The sequence below is a fragment of the Lissotriton helveticus genome, chromosome 1_1 (assembly GCF_964261635.1).
Source record: "Lissotriton helveticus chromosome 1_1, aLisHel1.1, whole genome shotgun sequence".
Classification (NCBI taxonomy): domain Eukaryota; kingdom Metazoa; phylum Chordata; class Amphibia; order Caudata; family Salamandridae; genus Lissotriton; species Lissotriton helveticus.
In genome coordinates, this window is record NC_136057.1 from 51,724,382 (window position 1) to 51,750,703 (window position 26,322).

Sequence of the window (26,322 nt, forward strand, 5' to 3'; positions counted from 1 at the left end):
AGGGGAGCCTTCTGCTTCCTTCCGCTTTTCCAACTTGCCTGGCAAGTGTGACAAGTTTTACAATGGATGTCTACATCCCTTCGCATCTGAGGCCAATAAAAATGGGTGAGAAGTCTGTCATAGGTCTTGTCCTGCCCCAGATGTCCAGCTAACGGAACGTCATGAGCCAAACCCAGTAGGAAGGCTCTGAAGCGCTGGGGTACCACCAGCACACGGGCTGACGCAGGCTCAGCAGCCTTAGGCTCGCTATACAGGAGGTTGTTCTCCCAGTAAACATAATGTGACCCTGACTGATCACCTGAGGTTTGGGCTGAGGCCTGCTGCCTCATACCCATAAAAGAAGGGCACACTTTTTGTTCTGCACAAAATTCCTCCCTGGATGGACCACCATCCTGCTGCCAGTGGGTCACCTCGGGCAGGTCTCCCAGTTCGGCCACTTGTTCCCTTGTGGGCTCCAGGGCATCCCCCTCAGGGTCTACCTCCTCCTGGACCACTGGAACTATGGAGGCTGGTTTCCCGCGCCTCCTGCCTCTTCTCTTCACAGCTGGGTCCTGGGCCATACTTTCAGGCTCCGGGACCTCATCAACACCCTTACTCGCTGTCATGGATCGAGTGGTTGCACACGCCCACTCTGGCACACCCAACATTTTCAAATGTGTCTCCCTCTCCACCTTAGCCCAAGGGGAGTCTTCTAAATCATTGCCCAGGAGACAATCAGCAGGCATGGCGGGCCTTTCAGCAACTTGAAGAGTGCCTGAAACTCCCCCCCCATTCAAAGGAAACTTGAGCTACCTCACACTCTTTCTGGGAGTTGGCAGCAGCTATCACGGGGTAGAATGCGTGGGGAACCACCTGCTTTCTGGACACCAAGTGACACTTGACAGCTGTCACACTCGCTCCGGTGTCTCTGAGAGCTTCCACTCTATGGCCATTAATGGTCACCCACTGCCTATATTTAATAGTGTTACTAGGCAGAGGAGGTGGAGGGACCATTTGCATGTCTCCTAAAGAGACCAGGGACATCTCTGCGGGACCCCTCCCACCAGGGGCAACCATCTCCTCCCCTCCCAGGGCTACACTCGCCAACTGACGGGGGGTGCACATGGTGGTGCATTGGAATTTTTCATGGGACACTGGGGATCATAATACCGGTGTCCCACCTGTCCACAAACGTAGCAGGTCAGTGGGCCCCTATGAACAGGTTTACCTGTCGGGCCCCTGGCTTATTCTCAGGGGGAGGCTGGGAACCTTTCCCTTGGTTCCCTTGGGGATCACTTTGGGGCCCTTTCTAGAACTCCTTCTGTTTTCCCTTGTCCCCCCCACTCTTCTGCTGGGGACCCTGCCCACCTTTGGCTGAGTCTCCCACTGGACCCTTGTGGACCCTGGTACTGACCCAGCGGTCCGCCTCCTCAGCAAGTTTTCTAGGGTTAGATATCTTGCTATCAATAAGGTGCTGGCGCAGCTCTGGAAAACAATTATTAGACAAATGCTCCCAAGCAAACAAATCATAAAGAGCTTCATAACTTTCCACTTTGCTGCCCTTTACCCAACCATCCATGGCTCTGCAAAAAAATGACACATATTCAACCCACGTCGTACCAGGCAACTTCTTACATTCTCTAAAAGTTTGTCTGTACTTTTCTGGGGTTAGGCCATACCTTAACATTAAAGCATCTTTCATATGAGCATAAGACATCCTATCCTCAACAGGCAGGTCTAACAGGGTATCTCTCCCCTCATTCACAAAGCGACCCCACAACCCCGCTCCCCAATCCTTCTCAGGGACCCGGTGGGCCAGCAATGCTAACTCGTATGCTTTAAACCATTGGCCAATATCTTCATTCTTATGATAATCTTTTATCACATCTTTGGGAAAATAAAACCTACTTTCTGCAGGCACAGATGGGATGCTGCCACCAGAGGGATTCAATTCTAACTTCTTAGCTTGGATCTCCAACTCCCTCAACTTGGTATCACGCTCCAAAGCTAACTTTTCTCTTTCAAAATCCAACCTTTTGGTCTCCAAATCAGCTTCTCTCCTACCTCTTGCATTTATTAACTCCAACTGCCCATTTATCTTAAGCCTTGCCATTTCCATGTTGTATTCTCGCTCTTTCGCCCTTTCTTCTCTTTCTTCAGGGGAAAGACCTTTGAAGGAAACACTGCTACCGGGAGAGGACACGGTTCCATTCACTGGCACCTCCTCATCCCCTTCCACTGGCGGTACCACCAGCGGATCACTGGGATCTCTGGCCACCAACCAGGCCTGCAATGCTTTGAGATATCTTTCCTTAATCTTGAGGCCTTTGGTAGGAACTTTCAACTGCTTGCAAAAGTATTTCAGCTGATTTAACGTGTAATCCTCGATTTTACTTCTATCGAATTTCTCCACAACAACAACAGGGGCAGTGACTCCGGTGTCACTCATGGTCAAAACTGGCAGTGTTAAAAAAATCAAGCTTCAGAATAGCGGAGAACAAAAATAGAATCCTTCCAAATTAGATTGTGGCTGCGCTATGGTCTGCTTTCACTATGTAGCGCATAATGCAAGGTTCAAATCCTCACCGCTGCATCCAATGTTAGAACCGGCTGTCTCTAGTTGGCAGAGGTATGCACTTCTGACAAATAGGGACACACCTTTTCTAGTCAGGGCAAGGGGATCACACCCTTTGATAACCCCTGCTCACCCCCTTGGTAGCTTGGCAGAGCAGACAGGCTTATCTCAGAGGCTGTGTGTTAAGCATTCATGACCACATACAGTAATAAAGTGAATACACTACAAATGGACACGACACAGTAGTATTATAAAAATAAGGATTTTTATATAAGGCTTAGCACAAGACCAAATAACGACAAAAATATACCACAATCTCAATAAATACTCTTGGAAGGAAAAAATAATAGTTCAAGTGTAGTTTCTTCTTAGCACAAAGTCTTTAGTATCAAAAGCAACTCTTCTTCTTGAAAACACGGTTCTTGGCAACAATGTAACCCACACGGGAGTCACACGACGTTGAGGCAAAGTTAATCCAAAGGGTTCGGCGTCGACCGCGAGGAGCGCTACGTCGAGCCCGGAGTCACATGGACCCCCACAACACAGTACCTTGGAAAAGCGAAGCACACGATGATTAGCGGCGTCGAGATGTCCGGCGTCGCGTCTCCGGCGTCGATCCGGCCTCGGAGTCTGGGCGACCCGCAGCGGTGTCGACAGATGTCAGGCAGGAGCAGCGCTCACGAGGCGAAACAGGATACGGCGTCGTCGTCGATGTCGATGTTGACGTTACAAGAGTAAGCAGCGCTCACAGCGTCGAGAGGGCACAAGGGCGAGGTGATCAGCAGCGGTGCAGACACGAGGTCCCTTGGAGCTGGAGCCGAACTCACTACTCACTGGCGTTGCTGCTGGCGTCGATCGGGCCCGGCGGCCGGCGTCGAGGAAGCGGGACACTGGAGCCGTTACTCACGATGTCGAGCTGGATTCGGCGACCTTCGTCGGCGTCGAGATTGCTGGTTTCTTTCAGAGGTGCTGGATTCACAGGTTCCAGCAAATAGCACTTTAAGCAGATGAAGTCCTTTAGCCCTGTGACTTCAACAGGAGGCTGGCACTCTTCCAGCCCTTGGAGATTTTCTTAGCAAAGTTTGAGAGTACACACACAGTTCCTCTCTCCTGGTTCCTTGGCAAAAATAAAGAAGCAATGCAGGATTCCCCCCAGCAAACAGCACACTGGCAGAAGGGGTAGGCAAGTCCTTGGATCAGCAGGCTTCTTGTCCTTGGTTTCAGGGTTCCTTGTCAGAAGTGATCTAAATTCTTGGTTCAGGGGACCTTCTCTTATACCCCTTTTTGGCTTTGATCCCTTTGTCCATGCAGGGGAATTTCCCAACATCCTGGGTCTGTTGTGGGTGTAGCCAGGCAGAAGCACCTGGCCTATTCACTGAGCAGGGCTGGGTCCTCAGACGCCCAGCAGGAGGTGGAGCCAGCATTGTCACTGGCAGGAGCAGAGCTATCGGCTTCCTGGTAGGAGGTGGGGCCAGGATCGTCCATGGCAGGCACAGAGCCATCAGTCGCCTGGCAGGAGGTGGAGCCAGCATTGTATCAGGCAGGGCGGGCTATCAGCAACTACTCTCCCCCTACTCTCAACGCAAATGTCCCACTCATCCCACACTGACTCATTCAGACCTCTGGAGCCACTCAGCTCCTGTCACACACACTCCAAACCAGCAGAAACCAGAAATAGTTAGACAAGAAAATAGCCACTTTCTAAAAGTGCTATTTTCAAACCCAGAGTCCAAAAACCATCCACACAAACGGATGCGTGATTAAACCCCGAGTTCAGGGATACCAAACTGGACATTGCACCATGCTCCCCGAGCCAGCTAGGATTAGAGTATTAATATTCCTGGCAGCCCATTCTAACTAATGGAGAGGAGGTTACCTCGCAATAGTGAAAAACGAATATGGCTGTAATTCACTATTAGGACATGCCAACTTGGTCAGTCTTGTCCTACCTTACGCTTACAATGCACCCTGCCCTCAGGCCTACCATAGGGGTGACTAATATGAAGTTATGGGAAGGTTTGGGGACTGGCAAGTAGGTGTACTTGCGCAGTCAGCGTGACAGTACCAGACTGCACGTAGGTCTGGCAATGGCAGACCTGTAGACATACTTTTACTAGGCCGCTCTTGTGGGTGGCACAACATGTGCTGCAAGCCCACGAGCAGCATTTGTATTTACAAGCCCTGGCACTCCTGGTGCACTAGACTAGGGACTGACAGTAAACCAAATAAGCCAAACATGGAATTCAATCAATACAGTAATTTAACATAGGGAGCACTTGCACTGTGGCACTGATCAGCAGTGGCACAGTGCCCAAAGCAGTATACCAGCAAAAACATTGTAAAACAGTGGAGGCAAACAGAAAGAAATGGAGGAGAGACTCAAGCCAATGATGCCAGGTCTAACAGGAACAATCTAATATTTTATATTGTTCTAATATTTTGGTTAGGAGATTGTTCACATGTTTCTCCTCATCCTTGGACAGAAACGACGGAAGAGAAATGGGTTAATAGTTTTCTGGCTGAGTGGCATTTAGCGAAGTCTTTTTTAGAAGACGGATAACCTTGGCGTGTTCCCATGATATTGATACTTCTTCAGTGATCAGCAATTTTGGCTAATTCTAGAAATATGGGTGTGACGCTCTCTTGAAATTTTTAAATATAATCAGGTTTAAATGGGTCATCCGGAGATCCAGATTTCACTTGACGCATTAAGGTAGAAATAAAATCTGCGTCAAGTAGAGCCAATTGGTCCATGGGAGCCCTTTGCGAGTGGTAGGTCACTGTATCAAGAGAGACAGGTTTGACTGTTTTCTCACCCCTGTTAAAGTAAAGATAAAGATCATTGACCAAGTTAGCTGCAGTGGCTGTTAGAAGCTTCCGCTAATCTAGAAGTGGAGGTGGGTTTAATCAGGTTGTTCACAATAGAGAATATTTTCATGCTTTGGTGGAAGTCTCCGCCCGTTCTCTATTGGATATAGAGGCACACTCCTTTCGATAAACCTTGAAAAGGCAGAAGGGTCCAGTTTATGCTACTGCTTTATAATTGTGGGGTTACTGGTAATGTTGTTATCAACGCTAGGTGTATCAATGGTCATTGGCACCAAATAATGGTTTGACCAGGTCACTTGAATAGGGGGAGCAGTTTGAAGGGTGGCCAGGTTGGAAAAAAAAGGGTCCAGCAGATGGCCGGCCTCGTAGCTGAATGTTTTACTAACTGAGCTAATTGGAAAGTCGCCAGGTCATTAGTAAAGTCATGGATTTCTTTATTGTTGATTAAATCAAGATGAAGATTCAAGTCTCCAATTATGCTTAAGTTGGACAATTGAAGTGAGTGCAAGGTAGAGCACTCTATTAGAGATTCCCTGGGGATGCATCAGAGCAGGGCCAGGGCACTGACTACAGCTCAGAGGCTCCAACGCACGGTGCGTCACTCGTCCCTTGCCCGGAGCCGCTTAAAGACAGCAGTGAGGTCCCGCTGTGGAGGCGGCATCGGAGCAGAGCCAGGGCACGAACTACAGCCCCTAGGCTCCACTGCACAAAGCATCACTCTTCCGGCACCCGGAGATGCTTAAAGGCAGCAGCGTGGTACCTCTGCATGGGCCTCGCCCGGGCCAAGGGCGGACCCATCCATGCCCGTCGGAGCCCGGAGGAGGCTGGGCTGGGCCACCTCCTCTAACTTCTACACTCCCCGTTACAGGCCCACCTTGGGCAAGAAAAAGCTGAGAGCAACAGAGGCGGTAACTGTTACCTCTTTAGATACCTTTCTGGCCAAGGCAACATTGGCATTAGAAAAATAAATCGTACTTACAGAAAAGAGAATTTTATTTGGGTCAGGGACAGGGCAGTCATCTAATCTAGTTGTTTCTCCAACTAAGGGCGGTGTAAAGAAACGATATGGGGTTTCTCTTCCAGAATTGCCGGCAGTCTCTGTACCAACCCCGAACATTCCCAGCCTGCCTCTAAATTTAGTGGGAAACCAACTGACGCTACCTCCGTAAATGGTAAATGAGAAAGAAGTTATGCGATACTGCCCTCCAAGTGACCTGCCAACAAGATCAGAAAGGCCGCTATGCCAGCGAGTTCCACATGTATGAATGGCCAGCAACATTCAGAGACTACATTTCCCTCATATTGGTGTGATCTTCTTGTTAACTTTAAACAACTTTTGCAACCAATCTATGCCTGTTTTGATTCTATAGATCGCACTTAAGGTCATCCCCTCTGATGTCTGTAAAACTCTTAAAAACGATAATTGTGAAAGTCATAATTTGTGTTTTAACTGTGAAAACATGATCCTTGGTCGTGAGTTAGCTAAATCACCCTCTACTTCTATTGGTCATCCTTGTGTTGAAAATCAGTTGGCCCCCAGCAGGGATCCTATAGGCCCAGACCATGTAGATTTGGTCCCTAGGTGTGGCTCACCGCAGGTGACCATACAAGATTCTATGCGTAAGGGGCAATCACACGACTTATCAAGACCACAGGTTATGGTAAATCCCCCGTCTACTCAGGCCCATAGCAGACTAAATCAACAATACATGGACTTCCCTCCTGCAGCTTGTCACTATGTTCAAATTTTATTCAACGTGCCTTTATTACATCCCAATCTTAGAAAATCCTCACTTCAGCTGATGGCCGAGGCAAGACACTGGATGACTCAAAACTTTAATCAAGGTCATCTCATCCAAAATCATTTGATAATGGCCAGAAGAACGCAGTGAATTGGGTCTGATGTAAAAACAACCAATAATGAATGGTTATTTTAGCCTTTGATAATGAATGGCTAGTGAGAGACCCATTAGGGAGTTTACCGGTTGCCCCTTCACTCCATTCTCAGATTTATGCAGTCTCGTTTGGCTTTTTTTATAGGTCCGCACCAGTATGTAGTTCCACCGTACTCACTCAGGTCCTTTCTTTAGTGAGAACTGGTCATAAGCCTGCGCAGGTGGCTTTTGATGCCCTTGCTCTATCAAATAGGTACCCATTGTTGGACGATATGGAGGCATGTGATTGACTGAACTTTCCACTAAATTATTTGCCTCCTCAGTCTGTTCTTTATAACGATTTTCAAATGGTTTCTGGTTTGGTACCCGTGGAGAGGGTTCAGTTGGTTATTTTAGATCCACTAAGCAGTATTACATCCTTACCAATTGACCCTACATCATCCTTCTCACAAGTACCAACAGCAATTTGGTCGCAGGAGTCCCTAAGTGATATAAAGTTTCTCTCTAGGAATATAGCGGGCTATGAAAACAAAAAGGATAATCAAAATTGGTATAAAGTGTTTACGAATTCTGATATTATCTGCTTTCAGGAAAATTTGACAGAGCAGTCTGTCTATAAACGGCTACAGCTCTTTTGTTACGCCAGCAGTTCCATCAGCAGCAGGTAGATCTAAAGGACGCTTACTCAGAATTGCAGCAAACACGATCACCCTAGGTAAGTTGACCTTTATCAATAACTCGCCCCATTTTCATGTCATCGTGGCTGAAGGTTCTGGGAAAATTGATTTGTTATGCAGATAATTTTAAGAATCGTACACAGGTGACAGATGAGTTGGCAGGAATATTGGAAACTCTGTTAACATACCCATCATGTTCAATTTTTTGTATTTGAGCTCTGGATTTTCATGTGTACTGTAGCCCTAATTCAGACCAACGTATTTGTGGGTAACTGACACTAATGATTTGTTGCTAGTCCATTTTATGCATCATAACTACGGAAACATTTCAAACTGTTTTTCATTAACTTGGGACCTAGTTGTAATAAACCTGTATCACCCCATGACTGGTCAACCCCTCCCCACTTTTCAACTTACTGGAGTTACCTTGACATCTGATTTTACAATTATTCAGACTAATTTTAAGAGATGAATTAAGTCCTCCATAGCCGCGTTGACAGAGTTCAGTGATCATGCTTTTTTTGTTTTGTTTGGCCTCTTTCTGCTAAGTCAAGCTCTATATTTGCCCCAAAACTGATTCGGAGTAGGAAGAGTGGATCTACTCTTAAATGGGAGAAAATGAACCCTATTTCCTTTCTCCCAAAGGATGTAAAGGAGCTGTTACCTGACACTGAATCCTGCTAAGACACCAACACTGATAGTCATCAAGTAGTAAAAGCATTTAGTAAAATTCTAACATCTATAAGTTCTAATCTTTTACATCCAGCTACAAGAAACACTCCATCGACGATAAGGGGGTTTGAGACAAATTACTCAAATGCCTCCAAAGATCTTCGCACTGCTCTTAAAACAAGTCCCAGAAACAAAGATTTGATAAGGAAGCTACCAGCTGACTATGAGACAGCTAGGGTGGTGAGAAAAAAGGAGTTACAAGATGAAGCATGGGTAAATTTGTGTGAGGCTTCGAGGAGTAAAGATACCAAGGCATTTTGGAGGGTGGTAAATGCCCCTTTTCTGAAGTCTCAGGGGGGCCTCTCTCTTGATATTCATATAGATCAATCCACCCGGGTGTCTCACTCCCAGAGCATTTTTATTGTAGAGATGGATAGCGCTACAAAAAAACCTTAGGACTTGATGACTGCCCATCTGGAGATAGAATTCTCATTAGAGGAAATTGAGCTTGCACTCTCTCAATCGCCTGCCCTAAAGGCAGCAGAGTCAGATGGGGATATTTTCATTGTACATAAAAATGTTTGGGTTCCACTCTTGACCCAGGTTTTTAATACAGTTTCCAAAGTGGGACCCCGGTAGCTTGGAAACAATCCGTGATTATCCCCATATATAAGAAGGGGCATCCCTCGAATCCGGTAAATTACCGCCCAATCTCCCTGCTGGATAATGCTGCCAAACTAATGGAGAGATTGCTCCAAAATAGACTAGAGGAGTGGGCATTTGTTAATAATGTTGTAGCTGAGACACAATACGGTTTTAGAAAGGAGATGGGTACGATCGACCACGGACAAAATTAACCCTTACTTGCAGCAAAATATGTTTGTGCAAAAAAAGGCCAGTTTTATATGGCTTATGCGGACTTATCCGCAGCCTTCGGCTGTGTAAACCACTCAAAATTGTGGGTTCTTTTGGAGGCGATGGGCGTGGACAACTCCATAATTCTTTTTATTAGGGAGACCTATAGAGAGGCAGGGGCAGTAGTCAGTTTTGGTAAACAGAGGGAATGTTCGGAAATACTTAAAATTAAAAAGGGGGTGCGACAGGGGTGTGTCCTTGTCCTTGTTCTTTTTTCCTTGTACACCAATAAATGTAATGAAGTTTTGACTGCACAGTGCAGAGATGTTCCATCAGCAGGTGGCTTATCGCTGACTGCTCTCTTCTATGCAGATGATGCGGTTTTGATGGCCAGGACACCCCTGGCCCTAGAGCGCTTGATTGGCTCTTATTCAACTTTCAAGGCTGAACTGGGTCTGCTTGTTAACAAATCAAAAACCTTTGTTATGAAAGCGGGACTGGGAAGGAAAACATATTTTTCATTCCATCTAGAGTAGTCTCTGGAACGGGTACAGTCCTTTATTAGGTCGAGCCTGAGCCAGTGTGCAGGCGCTTGTCTGCGGAGATCTGAGGTAGTTCTGTACGGTTCGGAGAGAAGCTTCACTCAATCTCCAGCTCTAATTTTTTATTAGCTTGTGTATTTGTCCTTCATAAATGCTGGCGTCTGATTCATTATGAGGCTTATTAGTCCATCCTTTGTATCTTCCCCTGGCTACTAGCACCTTTACTTGGTTGTAACATGGTGCATGCTCTATTTTCTGTAATGAGTTTTTTTCCTAATGCAGGCACAACTATGAGCCCACCTGGGACAATGGCGCTGCCGATTTTCCAAGCGCCACACTTTAATTTTATTTGCAGCATCAAAGCTTCATCTGCTCCCCCTCTAGCCCCACCCACGTCTTCATCAGCGGCAAAAGACTCTTTGAGCCATAGTAATCAGCCGCTGAGCTGGGCTCCGACCGGCCCGCCTCCCCAACCCCCCTGCAACAGCTGACCAGCCCATGTGGCTGCCAGGAACCTGATGCATGCGATAATTGATTTTGTTAAATTTAAAATATCCGTGTACTTGCATCGACTCGCAAATGGTACACTTATGATGTCTACAATGCGTGTACACGTTAGTTTTATAAAATGCATCCTACTGCTGAAAGTGTTACTATGGAACAGAGGAATAGGACATAAGAATTTTTCTTCACTAAAACGCTTCCAAGTTGGACATAAAAGCCTAATTAGAAAGCTACCGTTTTCAATAAAGGTTGTTGAAAACAATGGGCAAGAGCTCTCCTGCAACCAACCTTGTTAATCTCCCCACCTCTGAAGCTATTTTGGCCAATCAGCAAGGAGGTTGTTGTCCTGCAACCAGCAATCATGGTGCTCGTCCCTCATGTGCAGGTCATGCGGGGAACGCAAAGGTGATGGCTGCCTCCTTTTGCTCCAACACAGAACTACAACATCTCTGGACCCCCGGGCTCGCGGATTCTGGAGAACCGGTCGCTCTGAAATCTGGCCTCCCTCCCGTGCTGTTCCAAAGAGCAGTCACCAGGATCGATAGCTACATAAAAACAGCAGCAGCACCAGCAGCAGGACTTCCAGGACATCTTACTTGCCGAGGATTTCGAAGCAGTCATGAAAGACAAGTAATGCCTTGATCTGAACAGCCAGAAAAGTCTGAAGGAGGGTTAGGGAGTCTGTGGATGGACAGTGGCGCGAGTGCAAGCCATGCAGACAGGCCTTCAGCCTGGACTGAAAATCCTCTGCATTAGATGGTGTCTGTCTGCCCCAGCTGCACATTCCTGCCCGCAGTTCACACCCCACCCCTTCCCAGACCTATGCAGATCAACCAGCCACACCCGGGTCCTATGTCAGCAGCCGGAGGGCACGTAAATGTTTTCTGTAAAAACCCACGAGACAGACAGACAGACACACACACACACCTTGTTGTGTTTTACATATAATGCTACGGTGGCATAATTTGTCTTTCAGTTTCCACCTTTCCACCTCATCTAATTAAATGGCTCCTTCATCTGAAGTGATTATTGTTTTGTGATTCTGAACCAGCAGCTGTGATTAAAAGTCTGTCACAACCAAGCTCAGTCTAATGTGCGAGAGTCAATAAATCAGTATTATATTCTGCTTTCCCCCGGTGAATATTTTTTTGCTAATTTGTACTATCGGGTCCTTGGTTTTTGCAGGAAGTGCCATGCTGTATCCCGGTGCCGCCTTGCAGCACTCTAGTTTCTGTCGGCACCCTGCTGATGAAGCGCTTGTAAACACAAAAAAATGTAAGGTGTGGTGAAGCATTAAATAGGCCATTCAGTGAATTATGTTACACTGGATATCCACACCTCAACTGATTTCATCGAACAAAGGAACATTCTGGAAGGCCTATTGATTAAGAAGTATAATTGGGCAGAGTGACCCTTTATCAAGAAACACAACACAGGTGACCTCTGTTTATCCCTGGCTCTTACCGTGATGGAAACACCAGACATGGAACAAGCCTCAAACACACCAGGAAGATTGCAACAGAAAAATCACATGTGGTCCCAGGATCTAGTACCTAAAGAAACAAGTCCGATGCACACACTCAAACACAAATAAATTCACAGCTGAGAGCATGCACTCCGTCCAATGACGATGCCAGAGCAGCCGGTCAGTTGCACTCATCAGATAAAGTCCAAACAGTGCATAGCAGGAAGCACACACAACACACCTGGACCACCTCAGAATGTGACATCCAGTTGGTATTTATGGTCCCTTCTATAGGAGTGGGATAAATTATCTAAACACAATATTTATGACCCACTGGAACAGAATTTCCTGCCCAAAGGGGGACAAGCTTCACCTTATTGCACCGGGCGTACAGAATAAAGCATGCCATGTACCGAATGCAAAGTGAATTCAAGAAAAAGCTGTAGATGTGGCTGCTATTCCTGGCCATTATTGTTTAATTAATTTAAACTGTTCCTGATTGCCAAGCCTCGCTGTTCTACTTTTTGATAATCAGAACCTGCTTCAACACAGCAATGGTTACAACATTCCACATTATCTGCAGTTAAGGAACATCTAATATTTCCTTTCTGATGACATGGATTTACAAGATTTCTTCTTGAGTCCTAGGTCATGTAGATTCATATACGCCACTTACAATGAACTGCGGAAAACTTCTCAGCAGGACGCTGCTGAACGCTTAAGACAACTTGACAGGATTAATTTGGAAAATGCATTGGCTGTTGTGGACAATGGCTTGACTGCATTGTCAAATCACATATATTCTTTGAAAAATATTGTATCATATGCATTCTATGTTACACTTAATGACAAGTGTCTCTTATAATTTAACACACACTGAAAGACTGATTGCCAAAAAGATGGATGCTAACCATTCTACACAGGCTGGCTTTGTGATACATGACAGTCAGGTATAGGAGCTTAGGCTATCTCAAGGTATCTGACAAGTATCCCAATATGCTCTCAATAGGATAGGTAGTGTTAGGTAGGAGTAGAATAATATAATCATATAACCACACAGTAATATTATAATGGTTGAACCTGTTGCACAGATTACGCTGGTAAAGCAGAACTGTGTGTTAGGATGATAGGATGACAGGATGTCAGAGTTTAGGGACTGAGCCTCTCTACAATGTCAGTACCTGTTGGCACAATCCTGCGAGCTCACAGTGCCTCACCTGAACTCCTTATCTTCCCAGAGTAACAGGTGATTTTGGCAACCTCAAACACGACCATCTATCCCCAAGGGCACTGTGGAAACGGGCCCTCCCCTTTTGTTACTCACTTACGTACTCATGCATGCCCATAGTAAACGTAAGAAAGACTTAAAGAAAGTTTACAATACATTTATTATAATTATTGTGGTCTAATATGAAGCAAATGTGCTGCAATCATTAGGCAGATGCACCTAAACAAAGTAATTTGAGGCATTTTGAAGGGGGGCGTGGCCTGGCACACTAAGATGGCGGACGTGCCTCCTTAGAGCTCTGCCTGTGCTATCTCAATCAATCAATCATCGCATTTATATAGCGCACTACTCACCCAGAGGGTCTCAAGGCGCTGGGGGAGGGGAGTCCGCTACTGCTCGAACAGCCAGGTCTTGAGTTGCTTCCTGAAGGCGAGGTGGTCCTGGGTCAGGCGGAGGTGGGTGGGGAGGGAGTTCCATGTCTTGGCGGCGAGGTAGGAGAAGGACCGTCCCCCTGTGGTGGCTCTTCGGATGCGGGGGACGGCGGCGAGGGCGTGGCTGGTCGATCGAAGCTGGCGTTTGGGAGCGTAGAAGTTGAGGCGGCTGTTGAGGTATCCTGGGCCTTGGTTGTGTAGGGCTTTGTGTGCGTGGGTGAGCAGACGGAAGGTGATTCTCTTGTTGACCGGGAGCCAGTGCAGGTCTCTCAGGTGTTCGGAGATGTGGCTGCGACGGGGGATGTCCAGGATGAGTCGTGCTGAGGCGTTCTGGATACGCTGGAGTCTCTTCTGGAGTTTGGCGGTGGTTCCGGCGTAGAGGGAGTTGCCGTAGTCCAGACGGCTGGTGACGAGGGCCTGGGTGACCATCTTCCTGGTCTCGGTGGGGATCCACCGGAAGATCTTACGTAGCATGAGCAGGATGTTGAAGCACGACGAGGAGACGGCGTTGACTTGTCTGGTCATGGAGAGGGAGGAGTCCAGGATGAAGCCCAGGTTGCGTGCGTGGTCTGTTGGTTTGGGTGCGCTGCGCCCATCGATGCCGAAACACTCAGCAAACTTGCTAGCCAAGATGCCCACCTGGACAATACCCCTCAGCCCCTCTCCTGACACCGAAATGAGAGGCGGAGCGGCATCCCACACCGAGTAAGTGGCCACCCCTATGATCCAGCAGCGGAGTCAAGATGGCGTCCCCCGCCAAGTGCCAAACGACCTGAAGCAGTGGTGTTGAGGCACCGGCGGCCCACTGCAACAGCCTGGGGGGCCACCCACTGCTGTCCCGTCCAGTGAAGGCAGATATACTGGGGCACCATTGCAATTACTGGGACCCAAAGGTGAGAGCGTAATGCCGGACCCGAGCGGCCTTGAAAGACCCCGCAGCAAGAGAAGGCCCCGTACCTGGGCCCCGTACCTGAGACCCGGCCGGTGGCGGTCATTGGCCACCCACGGTAAGGAGTTCAACTTGCCTGCAACCAGCTCTGCGCAGCAGCGATCGCCCTTCCCACTCGGCGCTGGAGCTCACAGTGTCAGCCATCGAGCCTCTTGCACCCTTTTCTTCCCTGGTAGATCAAAGAACTACTAATCCCAGAATGCCTTGTGAAGAATCCTTACCTTGTATGCCTTCCCAGATTGCCTAGCGGCGATCAGCTGACCCATTCCTGCATGTAGGCAGTCAGCTTACAACATTGATTGCTTGGCTTCTCTTTCTGCATGGGACCACTCCCCTTTCCTGTTCGAGTGATCGAGTGAAGACGGGAGACTTCGCTGCTGGAAACTGCTGTTCTGGACCTGCTTCATATTTGTTCCCTCCTTGGCTCGAGTTCTGGCTTCCCAGCGCTTCCTCAAAACTTCCCTTTTGGATTTGCCACCTTCGTGAAACGCTAATTATTTTTCCCTTTCTGATCGCGTTCTGTTGCCTGCTCACGTTCGGCATGACGCGATTGTTTTCTTGAACACGACGCTGCTTTCCAAACTCCGCCTCCAGCCGCCTCGGACGCAAGGCGAGTGTTGCCTTTCCCTTTCTCCTTCGTGCTGACGCTGGACGCATTGTGCTGCCTTTTTTTTTTAAGGGATTGTTCTCCTCACTTTGTGAATTGTTTTTTTCACTCGCGAATTGTTTTCTTCATTCGCGAATTTCTTCACTTAATGCAGAGTGTTTTGGAAACACTCCTGAGGCTCAAGTACTTTCTTTTTTTATTGTTTGCATGCATTTATTTTTATTTATTTTGTTGAATCAAGCATAATATTTGTGTGGGATATTATGAGGACTTTCATGTTTTTGTAAAGGATTAAGTCATCCTCATATAAAGTATTTCTTGCTACTCTTGAAGGTTTGTAAAATTCTTTTTTTTTTTTTTTTTCATCCAAAATCTATGGGAAGTTGGATGCTTTATTCATATTGGATTACAGCAAGTCCTTTTGAGCCGAAGTGGATTTCTATAATTATTTTTGGCAAGACAATCCCTAATTACAAAGAATCAAAAGGGGGAGTGAAGAGGTAGTGCTAGAAAGCACTCAGGTGGGCGCACCCTTCTCCAGTTAATGGTATAAATAAAGAACAAGGTCCACCTCTAGAAGGTTTCCTGTGAGCCAGAGTATATCAGGCATACACAGTATTTGTTAAAATACCCCTCACACACCAAAAGGGCCCTTGGTGTCATGCTTCATCATCATTATTAATCCCTAATTACACCCTGCTCAGCAATTCTGCAACCCCCTTTTTCTTGAAAAATCTTGGAAGATCACTTTTTACTTCCATTCTGTTAAGAACCTTTGCACTTGCTCAAGGCAATTTACTCTTTGTAAACATTGCCCTCATACAAGGAGTACGGACTATGTCCCACATTGTCTAAGATGTATAGGCATTGGTATTCAAAGCTCTTCTTCGCCAGATGATGGTAAATCTGGGTTTGCATACTAAGTGAGATAACATTTATGCTGCACAAACGTATGCCTTTGATTAATTACCTTTCTTTCAATTCTCTCGTCCCTCTGCAGGATTGCTCTTCCTAGACCCACCTCTCCTGAAAGATCGCCCAGGTGGTCCTTCCTTGTCGCTCTACTCCTTGCGGGTAGTGGAATCCCCAGTTATTCTCTGTGGTCGCTGTGCAGTATTGGAGTGAAAAGACGACATCTTCGCTCCCGTGGATTTTGGATTACCTTGTCCTGACACTTTGGACAGAAGGTCAGGTTCTGATACACAGTGCGCAACGAGAGGCAATTCAACACCCACCGCGCTAGGGGGACGATCATCGACACTGAGGATCCACACATCAGCCGCTATACCTACACAGCCCCACACCGCGGATCACCCTGATCGTCGTCTGCCCCCGTCTCGGAGCTGTGGTCCCCCCAATTCGGCACCATGAATCGGAGTGCAGGGGGGAGAGGCCTAGGCGTGGAGGTATTGACAGGGAGGTGGCTCGCGCCATCCTGAGGGAACCGAACACAGCTGTCTAGACCTGGTGCCCCTCGCCGCACCAATCTGCATCCCTTTCCCGCCGGGGCCCCATCTCACCAATCCCTCTGGGGCTGGGGTGGACGGCCAGGCGGGCGGCCATTAACTTCAGAGCCGCAAGCCCACAAGAGGGCAATTGTTAGCAGGACAGCTTCATCACCCAGCGCTCGCGGCCGCCCATGAAGCGAGCTACAAACCTGCTGCCAAAGTCTGCCGCCGACCCACCGGATATTAGCAGAGGCTATACTAAGGCCCGCCACAGTCGTTGACCCCTCCTCCCGTCCGGCGCCAGGCCTCGAGGCATGCTTCGGAGGGCCCCAGAGAGACAGACATTGTAATAAGGTGACCACAGGAGTGCTGTGCGTTTAAGCAAACAGTCAATAGTACTAAGGCCACGGAAGTGACCAGTAGTTGAGGACGCGGCCGCCTGTACTGCACTCACCATCGGCAGGGGACCCATCAAGTCGCCATACAAGAGCAGCAACTAAAGGTACGGTCCCTAGAAAGCAAAATGGACGATATGGAAGGCCGCTCTCGAAGGAGCAATATCCGCATTTTAAACCTGCCAGAGGGAGCATAAGGGGCTAACCCTGTTAGCCACATGGAAACATGGATGAAGACATTCACCTGGACGGCGGATCTGCTTCCATATTTTTCCAAGGATAGGGCACATTGAGTGCCGGCACTTAAACCACCACCAGGCTCGCCACTCCGGCCCTTCCTCCTGAAATTGCTTCACTATCAAGACAGAGACACTATCCTCAGAGCGGCCAGACAGAAGGGACCACTTCAAGTGGAGGATAAACACGTAATGCTATTCCCAGACTACTCTTGCGCCGTTCAACAGCAAAGAGCCACCTTCTTGGCAGTCAAGCGTATTTTATGGCAGAGAAACGTACAATGCACTCTCCTCTTCCCGGCCCGCTTGAAAATCCTGCATGATGGAGCTGCTCATTTCTTCACTGACCCAGCGGAAGCCAGTGACTGGGTGGAACAATGGCTCTCAGGACCTGACGCTCGCAGCAACCACAGACCTGTGAGCAGCCACAGACGTCAACACAGGAAAGTCACCCTTACACAGCTGAGCTCACACACATATACCCTCACCCAGCGCTCCCCTGACCTGGAACAAATAATAGCAGAATGTAGGAGAGCACTGCAAGCAGCAGCAGCGGGGAGATCGAAAGAAGACAACTCAGATGCGGAAAAAGCCCCTCACCCGTTCACCTCCGAAGAAGAAATAAGTGTCGCCCGCTCTTCCCGGGATGGCTCAGTCACACCCCCCATTGTCACTCCACAAACAGCAGATACGCAGATATATGTCCAGAGGTGACGGAAGAGCCACCATAACAACGTGCTACACAAGCCGACCTTAGCCCCTGCACCTAAAAAACGAGATCATGAGCGCTTGGGATGATAAGTCCGGATCCTAGAAGTGACACAGCAGGACAAGCTGGACTAGGTCACGACACGCAATCATCGATACACGAGGCACTCCCTGCAATATAGACTCAGCATCATCCAGCGGGCAGTCGGGACGCCAAAGACAGGTGCCTCCAAGTGACCACCCTTCTGCAAAGAGCGAAGACAGTACATGAAGTACAGTTTGGACGTACCGTCCCTGGCAATATGTCCCCTCAGTTGGGAAATCCCCCAGCTATCCAAGTTTCCCTATCCCTTGTTTCAGGTTCACCCAATACCCTCAGCGGAGCAAACTGGTGAGATTGCACTTCACAAGTGGACACGTGTCAGCTGGTGGGGGAGGGTCTCACAAAGAGATGGCGGGCTAACACACAAACACGAATTGTCCATACTCATTGAGTGCAATGGCCAATAAAGTTCCCGGCACAGATAAAAGTATCACATTAAACATCAGAGGCATGCACACTGCTAACAAGCGCTATGCCGTCTATGCCTATAGAAAGCGGCAACAAGTGCAGATAGTGCTCCTACAGGAGACACATATCAGCAATCGAAATGGGCCGTTTACATAGAATACTCCACTTTCGCCAGGGGTACACTCATTTGGATTAGGCCCGGGATCCGCTTTAAGGAACAGACACGAGTCATAGATAAAGACTGTCGATACACCCTAATGGCGGGAATACTGGAGGGCCAGTCCTTCCTATTGGGCAGCATATATGCTCCCAATGTAGACCAAGATCAATACTGGAAGCGCCTAACGGGAGAGCTCAACACACCTCAGTCCCTTGGCTCCTAGGGGGTGACTATAATTGGGTTCTGGATATCCACCTCGATCGGCCCCATCCCCCACACCCGTACTACCCGGCAAAGAAACAGACAACCCAATATCAAACCTGGGTGAAACACTGGCAACTAGTAGACCCGTGGCGAGAAAGAAATCCAGGCATTAGACTGTACTCCTTCCATTCTGCCCCACACAACTTACATGGACGCCTGGATAGATTCCTCTGCTCCATACCCATGCTCCCGGGAGAACAACAGTCCGATTATCTGGGTAGAGTACTCTCAGACCATGATGCCCACATGCTGACCCTCAGGTGGAGGCCCCCACACCCAACCATGCCCACCTGGGGACTTCCGGAGGACTGTTTCACAGATCAGGTGTTTCAGCAGGAGCACGGAGAATACATCCAGGACCACTTTGCCCTCAACTCTGGCACAGCGGAATCTAGACTTACAGAATGGGACGCATTTAAAGTCGCTGCAAGGGGACACTGCATAAAGCACATAGTGGGAGTGCGTAAAACACTCGAAAGAACACTAAGAGATTCGGAGGAGACGCTAGCAGCACTAACAAAACAAAGCGACCGGAGCCCCCGACCACATAGCATCAGCCAAAACCTCCCATGCAGAAGCACTGAAAGACCTGCACAAATACGATTTCCGTGCCTACGCCGCCAGAGTACACAAAGAGGGGAACAAAGCGGGCCCACTGTTAGCGTGGCTGGCCAAACAGGACATGGCTACTAAACCGGTCACGGAGCTTCTAGACAATACAGGGACCTCGAGACATTCACAAATAGAGATCCTACACATTTTCTATGATTACTACTCGGGTATTTATCAAGCCCCAACACAAACAAATCACTGGGTAATCACTTAATTTCTTAGAAACGCACATATCACGAGCTGACAGAAAATAGTTGGAGACCAAGATAAAAGCCCCAGAGATCACTCACGCCATCAGAGAGCCAGCACGTAACAAAGCCCAGGGAATGGACAGCTTCCCGCATGAATATTACAGCACATTCTCCGCTCACCTTATCCCCAGGGCAGTCTCCATGTATGAAGACGCACTAAATAGAAAGGAGCTCCCAGGTTCACTCCAAGAATCCATCCTAGCGACATTCCCCAAACTCCATAAGGACCCCACCCTACCTGCCTCATACAGACCAATAACGCTGCTGAACGCAGACTGTAAAATATTAGGGAAACTTCTGGCGGACCGATACACCCAGAACCTAGCGCCACTGATTCACCCTGATCAAAATGGATTCATACCAAGGCGTAACACCTCGCTAAACATATGTAGACTATTCCACATCCAAGACAGGGCGAACTTCCATTTCCCAAAAGCAGCATGCCTGATTTTAGACCTCGAAAAAGCCTTTGATACTCTTTTATGGCAGTATCTATTTGCCGTTCTTCGTAGTATTAGGGTGGGCCCCATAATGATGGAATACATGAAACTTCTCTAAAAAGGGCCTAACATCCTGAGTGAGGATAGGTTAATACATCTCTGCTCCCTACCCAGTAGAAAGAGGAACCAGGCAAGGACGCCCCCTATCCCCCCTTCTCTTCGCCATAGCAGTAGAAACCCTGACAATAAGGTTGCGACAGGAAAGCGAGGCATGGAGAATACCAATAGCGGACACAATGCATTGTGTGTCACTATATGCCGATGGTCTCCTGATCTATGTCAGAGATATTAATAGTGACCTTACCCCTATTTGGTCGGCACAGAGTGACTTCGCGATAGCATCAGGCCTCAAGGGTAATTGGGCCAAGTACACGATATTCCCATTGAGCCCGCATTTGGCCCGCGGGACATATCGATAGGAGCCCACACCCTCACCTGGAGCACTTCAGCTCCTAGATACCTATGTGTACAACTTTTTCACTCTCCCACAGACCTGAACGATGGGAATCACCGTAAGGTAGTAGCTGGGCTACGCACATTTCTGGAAGACACTACCTCTCGCCCCCATTGGTCGAGTGGCCCTTGCAAAGATGATAATGGTCCCGAGGCTCCTTTATCATTTCACCAACTTTCCAGTGATACCCCACGCTCTTTCTACAGAGAGCTAGACATGATCCTCCCCACAACCCAAAGAGGGCTAGGCGCCCCATCATTTGAAGCATACTTCCTGGCAGCGCAGCTTCAATGCTTGTCATACTGGACAGCAGAACGATACACTGGAGAGACAATCACAGAGCAGGGACGGATACCCCTCCCAGCCATACGGAGACTGCTTCTCCCGGGCACCAAACCTCTCCGTACTTACCCCTTGCAGGTGACAATAGCACGCTCATGTATGCTGAAAATACATTACATGTCCAAAGGGAAACCCGCGTACTCACCTTTATTCCCGTTGGTAGGATTCCCCCGTACTGACAAAATTACACTACCGGTGCCCTACAAGTATGGACCAATTCCTCTATCACAGAAATGGAATCCCTGTTTGAAGATGGACAGCTAATGACATACGCCAGCTTGACAGAACTATATGACCTTCCCCCAGGGCAGTTCCTTCTGCATCGGCAGCTAATAGACAATAGTCGCCCATTTTGGGATCCACATGCGGGAGAACCCCCTACGCACCCAGTAATACATGCCATACTTCATATGGGGGTGGGCAGACACTTAGTGACCTGGCTATACAAAGCTGTTCGGGAACTGACCCTCCGCCCACTGAACACATTACGACATACATGGGAGGATAAAATTGGTCATAAAGAATTGGAAAAAGCCCTAGAGTACCCCAAGAAAGTCTCCAGAAATGCATGCTTCAGGAACATCCAATTCAATATACTTCATAGGGCATACCTCACCCCAAAGCGTCTTCAACGCTTCTACCCTGACACATACTTTGCCTGCCCTCAATGCCAGACTCCCAAAGAAGAGTGTCGTGGTGTGGCTCACCAGTTAGAGGCGGCAGACCAGAGAGCAGAAGTCGGCCGGGACCAGGGTTCAATTCCCGACGCGGCAGGGTCGTGGACTTGGGTCAGCGGACTCGCTTCGGTGTCTACTCTAATCTGGGGGTCGCACTCGGCAACTCTGGGCATAAGCTTGCCTAATCTCCACAACGGCCCCCCCCAACGCCGGGGATGCCTGGCTCCACCCTGGGGACTCCCAGCAGGGACCATCCCACAGGGAAAGCCAGGACGGGTTCCCCAGCGTTGCACAGCGCCAGGAAACCTCCGGGTAGCAGCGCGCTTTACAAGTGCAAACATAATAATAACATAATAAAACTTTAAACATATGTTCTGGGATTGCCCAATTATTCACCACTACTGGGACCGTGTGCACCACACACTTCGGGAGACAAGAAACAATCTGACCCTCTCCTCATGGGAAGCCAGTGCCCTCTGCATGTTCCGCAGGCGGAAAACCGAGAAGGTGCAATACCACTCTGCTTCTTTAGCCATTCTCCTAGTAAAAAGAGGGATAGCCATGCGCTGGTGTGCCCCGGAAGGGCCCCCTGAGGCTGCCTGGATAGGGGCCATGAAGAAATGGGGAGCAGCGGAGGAGGATGTGCTACGGGAGGAGGAAGTGAGGGGAATACATAAACACCCCATTTCCCTAGAATGGGCACAACTGATGCACCGATTTATTCACGAAACAACGTAACCATCCTCATTGACACCATCCCCTGCGCAGACTCCACAAGTATCTCCTAAGAGGCAGGTAGGCGATAATACATGACCAGACATCGACACATAATACGGGAAATACTATTTGACGGTCACAGACCCCCATAGAACACATACAACATGCTCTACACGGCCCCCCCCCAGGTGGCTGACATAGTACTATGGACAGTAACCACAACCATCACCTTCCACCAGTAACTCCGCACCAGATCCCCCCAGTTCACCCCCATGGTTTATGGTTTTTTCCCCAGACTGACGATCCAGAATCCGATGAAATCTCAATGGAAACATGCTAATCCAACAACGAGCGAGAACGCACCATAAGGGAACACAGAAGGGGCAGACGAAGATCTCTGACTCAAAAACTGAAGTGCACAGCCGAGGGCTCATACACGTCCTTTCACCTCATCAGAGGTCGGTCATGAGATAATCCTCGAGACGACTATCATGCCGTGTCTGCAATGTTAAAACATGTACAAGTGATTTTTTGATGTGGTTTCTCGATGACTATTAGACAAAGATCAATGTAATTCCAAGATGAAAAAATTTCTGTTGTTGGTACACTCAATGTGTGGAAATGTAAAAACCAAATAAAAAAATGTAAAACTAAAAAAACTAAAGTAATTTGAATTACTACCAGACTGTATAGGACAAACATCCCACCCATTGCAAATTATATATCTGTCTAGTTGTACCCTTATTTGGTGAGCATAGGGATATATTTGCGATCTCTGGGATTGGCCTAAGTCCCCATACCTGGTGCAAGCAATAAGGTGGTCTGCATGATGAGTGTAAACTTAGTTTACGCAGGGTTGCATGTCAGGCACTACTGTAATTCCAGAACAGTCCTCTCTGCCGGAATTCTCCTCTCTGCATCCAAGGGGACGGAACACCATTTATAGGATAAAACTATTGTGCTGGAGATGCCACCATGTTATGGCTAAATATTAGGCGCTGTTGCAAAACGAGCAAAGAAAACAGTTTACCAAGTTATTCATTCTAGACGACCTTGTACAAAATGTGTAGGTAAAATCCCACGAAGAGTAACCGAATAACAAACATGGGAACTCGTTGACTGGAGGCCAGTCAACCAGAACTTGGAGAGTGCTTGGAGACCCGGGCCAAAACAGTTGGCAATTAGCTGCAGGCCAGCAACATCCAGGCAAAATCCACCAAGTGATAGTCCCCTTCCTAAAGCACAACAAGCCCCAGGCCACCACAAGTTTGCAGATAATCCAGTTGCAGCCCCCCGCCCCAATGGTTCTTCTTGTTAATGTCCCAGCATCGAACCAGCGTAGTATGTTTCCAATCCCCAAAGCGTCTTTAACTCCTAAAGGCACATCCCCAGTGGTTATACCCACAATGACCTATGAAGATGAGGCCACCTTTGTAATGCACAGGCCCTCTCTAAATGTTGTCATGTCTGACATCCTACCCTGGGAGGCTTCAACAGTATCTTTAGAGGGGCCACAACCCTGCCACTTGGAATGCAGGTGCCAATTCCACCCCCTCTTAACCAACACAGGAAGGCCCCTCATAGTGAGAGGTCTACAGTATACCCTGAGTCCCTAGTTTATAGCTGTCTTATCAGAAATTGCACAGATGTAGCCATCGCCCCAGCAGCCAGCTGTGAATTGGAGACAGGTGGATAGGCATAAAGAGCCATGAGTACAAAGATTCCCACTTCCCCAAAGTGGTATTTCCAACATCATAATGTCAAATTCACTCGCACCAACGGAGCAGGATCGCCATTACGAACTCATCGATACCAAACACTATACTGACACTCTTCTGCATGCAGGAAGTCTAGCTCAATAGCCTTTCCACAGATCCCTCAAGCCAATCCAATATGAGGAGCAGGCCCTACTGTAACAAACACACTATCTTGAATGGCTCGTACTTAAGCAACCATTTATACCCCCACATGTGAGTGACATCTCCCATTTTCTGTTCACAAAAGAACAGAAATGGATTTTTAAACTCAAATGTGATACCATGGGGTTAAATGATGAGATACCGTGGATTCATCTTTAAGAACATTTTGTAAAGGAGTCATTACTATCTTATTACCTTTTCTCCATCTGGAGATCAGTAGATGCGGCCGCTACTGGCGATTGGAGAGCCTACACTTATACAGACGGTTCTCCTCCATCTGACGTCTGCTCCTATAGAAATCTCTTGATGAGCACGAGTTTTTTTATAAGATCCCCATCTATTAGTGAGTGCACACAGTTTGTTAAGTACTAACTGACACCTTGGACGCTCTCACAGCGTAACATAATGTTTTTGTACATGACTGATATCTGATACTGACTGACACTCTGACCGCTTTCTCAGCATAACAGAATGCTTGTTGTTCATGATTATGGTTTCTTCTCCCTTCTTTATTAAATCAAAATAACTTCAGTACGTTCGATTGCTTATACCGTTGTAATGATGTTGCGCTACATTGCGCATAAAAAGGGATTTCGCTTTCTGTTGCACGAGAGCATTCAGATATGCTCCGGAAGACACAGTGTCTCTATGCATTGAGGGTCGACAAAACGTAATAATGCCAGGTGTTTTTCGATCTTACAACGAGCATCTGACCCTGAAGTCACCATTGGCTATCACTAATTCTATATATTTGAGGCTCGTTCCTGATAGCTTACAGACCGTGAAACAGAGTTGAGTACTTTTCCGGTTTCCGGGTCCCGTTAAAACAGCCAATCAGTGTACGCCAATTGTGCATCATGAGGCTTCCGTTTTCCCAGCCTCGTGAAACTAACCAACCATTGCACTCTAGCGGAAACTCACAAAGCTTACATACAGGTCCGCAGGGATTTAAGACGTAATACCTGCGCAGTGTTTGCTATAACGCAACACGCGTTATCGTTTCCTGTGCATCATTTCACTTCAAGCATTTCCGGTTAAAATAACCAATCATTGTGCTCCAGCGGAAACGATCAGAGCTTTCATATAGGTCCGCATTTGGTGTAGACGGAACAGCTGCGCAGTGTCTGCTTTTACCGGACATGCGTAACTGTTTCCAGTTTCCGGCTGAAGACTGGAACCTATTAGGGCATACTTGAAGTAATATACAATGCTCCCATTCTGGTCCGCTGAGGGCCGTCTTAACCCGAAGAGACAGGTTTTCTCACCGGCTCAGTTACAAGCCCGAGGTAACGACGGAAAGGTGAGTGTGAGCTTGCTCTCTTCGTGCCACTATTTGATAATAATTTTTTGTCCTTATGTTGAGTATGAGACATTCTGTGTGTCTATTCTCTTTCTCTTTGTTGGTATCATATGACACCCTGATTTCCAATTCTGAATATTTGTCAGAAACCTTCTTTATCGCTTGATCAATGCGCTCTGAAGAAGTCGGAGCACATTCCTGTTTTGGACTCACCACCTGATTTAATATCATAAATTAAAAATTGATAATGGAAATTGAAAAATGTAATATACTATTTAAGCAATGGGTGTCTTTTCATGCTATTTTTGATACACTGTTTGGTGTTTGAAAAATATAGTTTGTTTTCTATTTATCAAAAGCGCTTGAAAACCCTTTTTCACACCACAGAGGATTGCCACTATCGGAATTGAAATTATGTAACTCTGCCATTGATCACAACCCCCTCTTTGTTGTAAGTCACTGTAGAAACATCCTTGCACTTTCAGGCAAGGTACTTACATATAAAATTTTCCTTGTAAATTTTTATGTTTTTTATCCTGGCTTAGAGCGTGGCCTCAGTGTCCTGAGCGAGTGCCAGGCGAGGTGAGGTTTTCTCCCCTTCAAATACGGGTGAGTGCAAT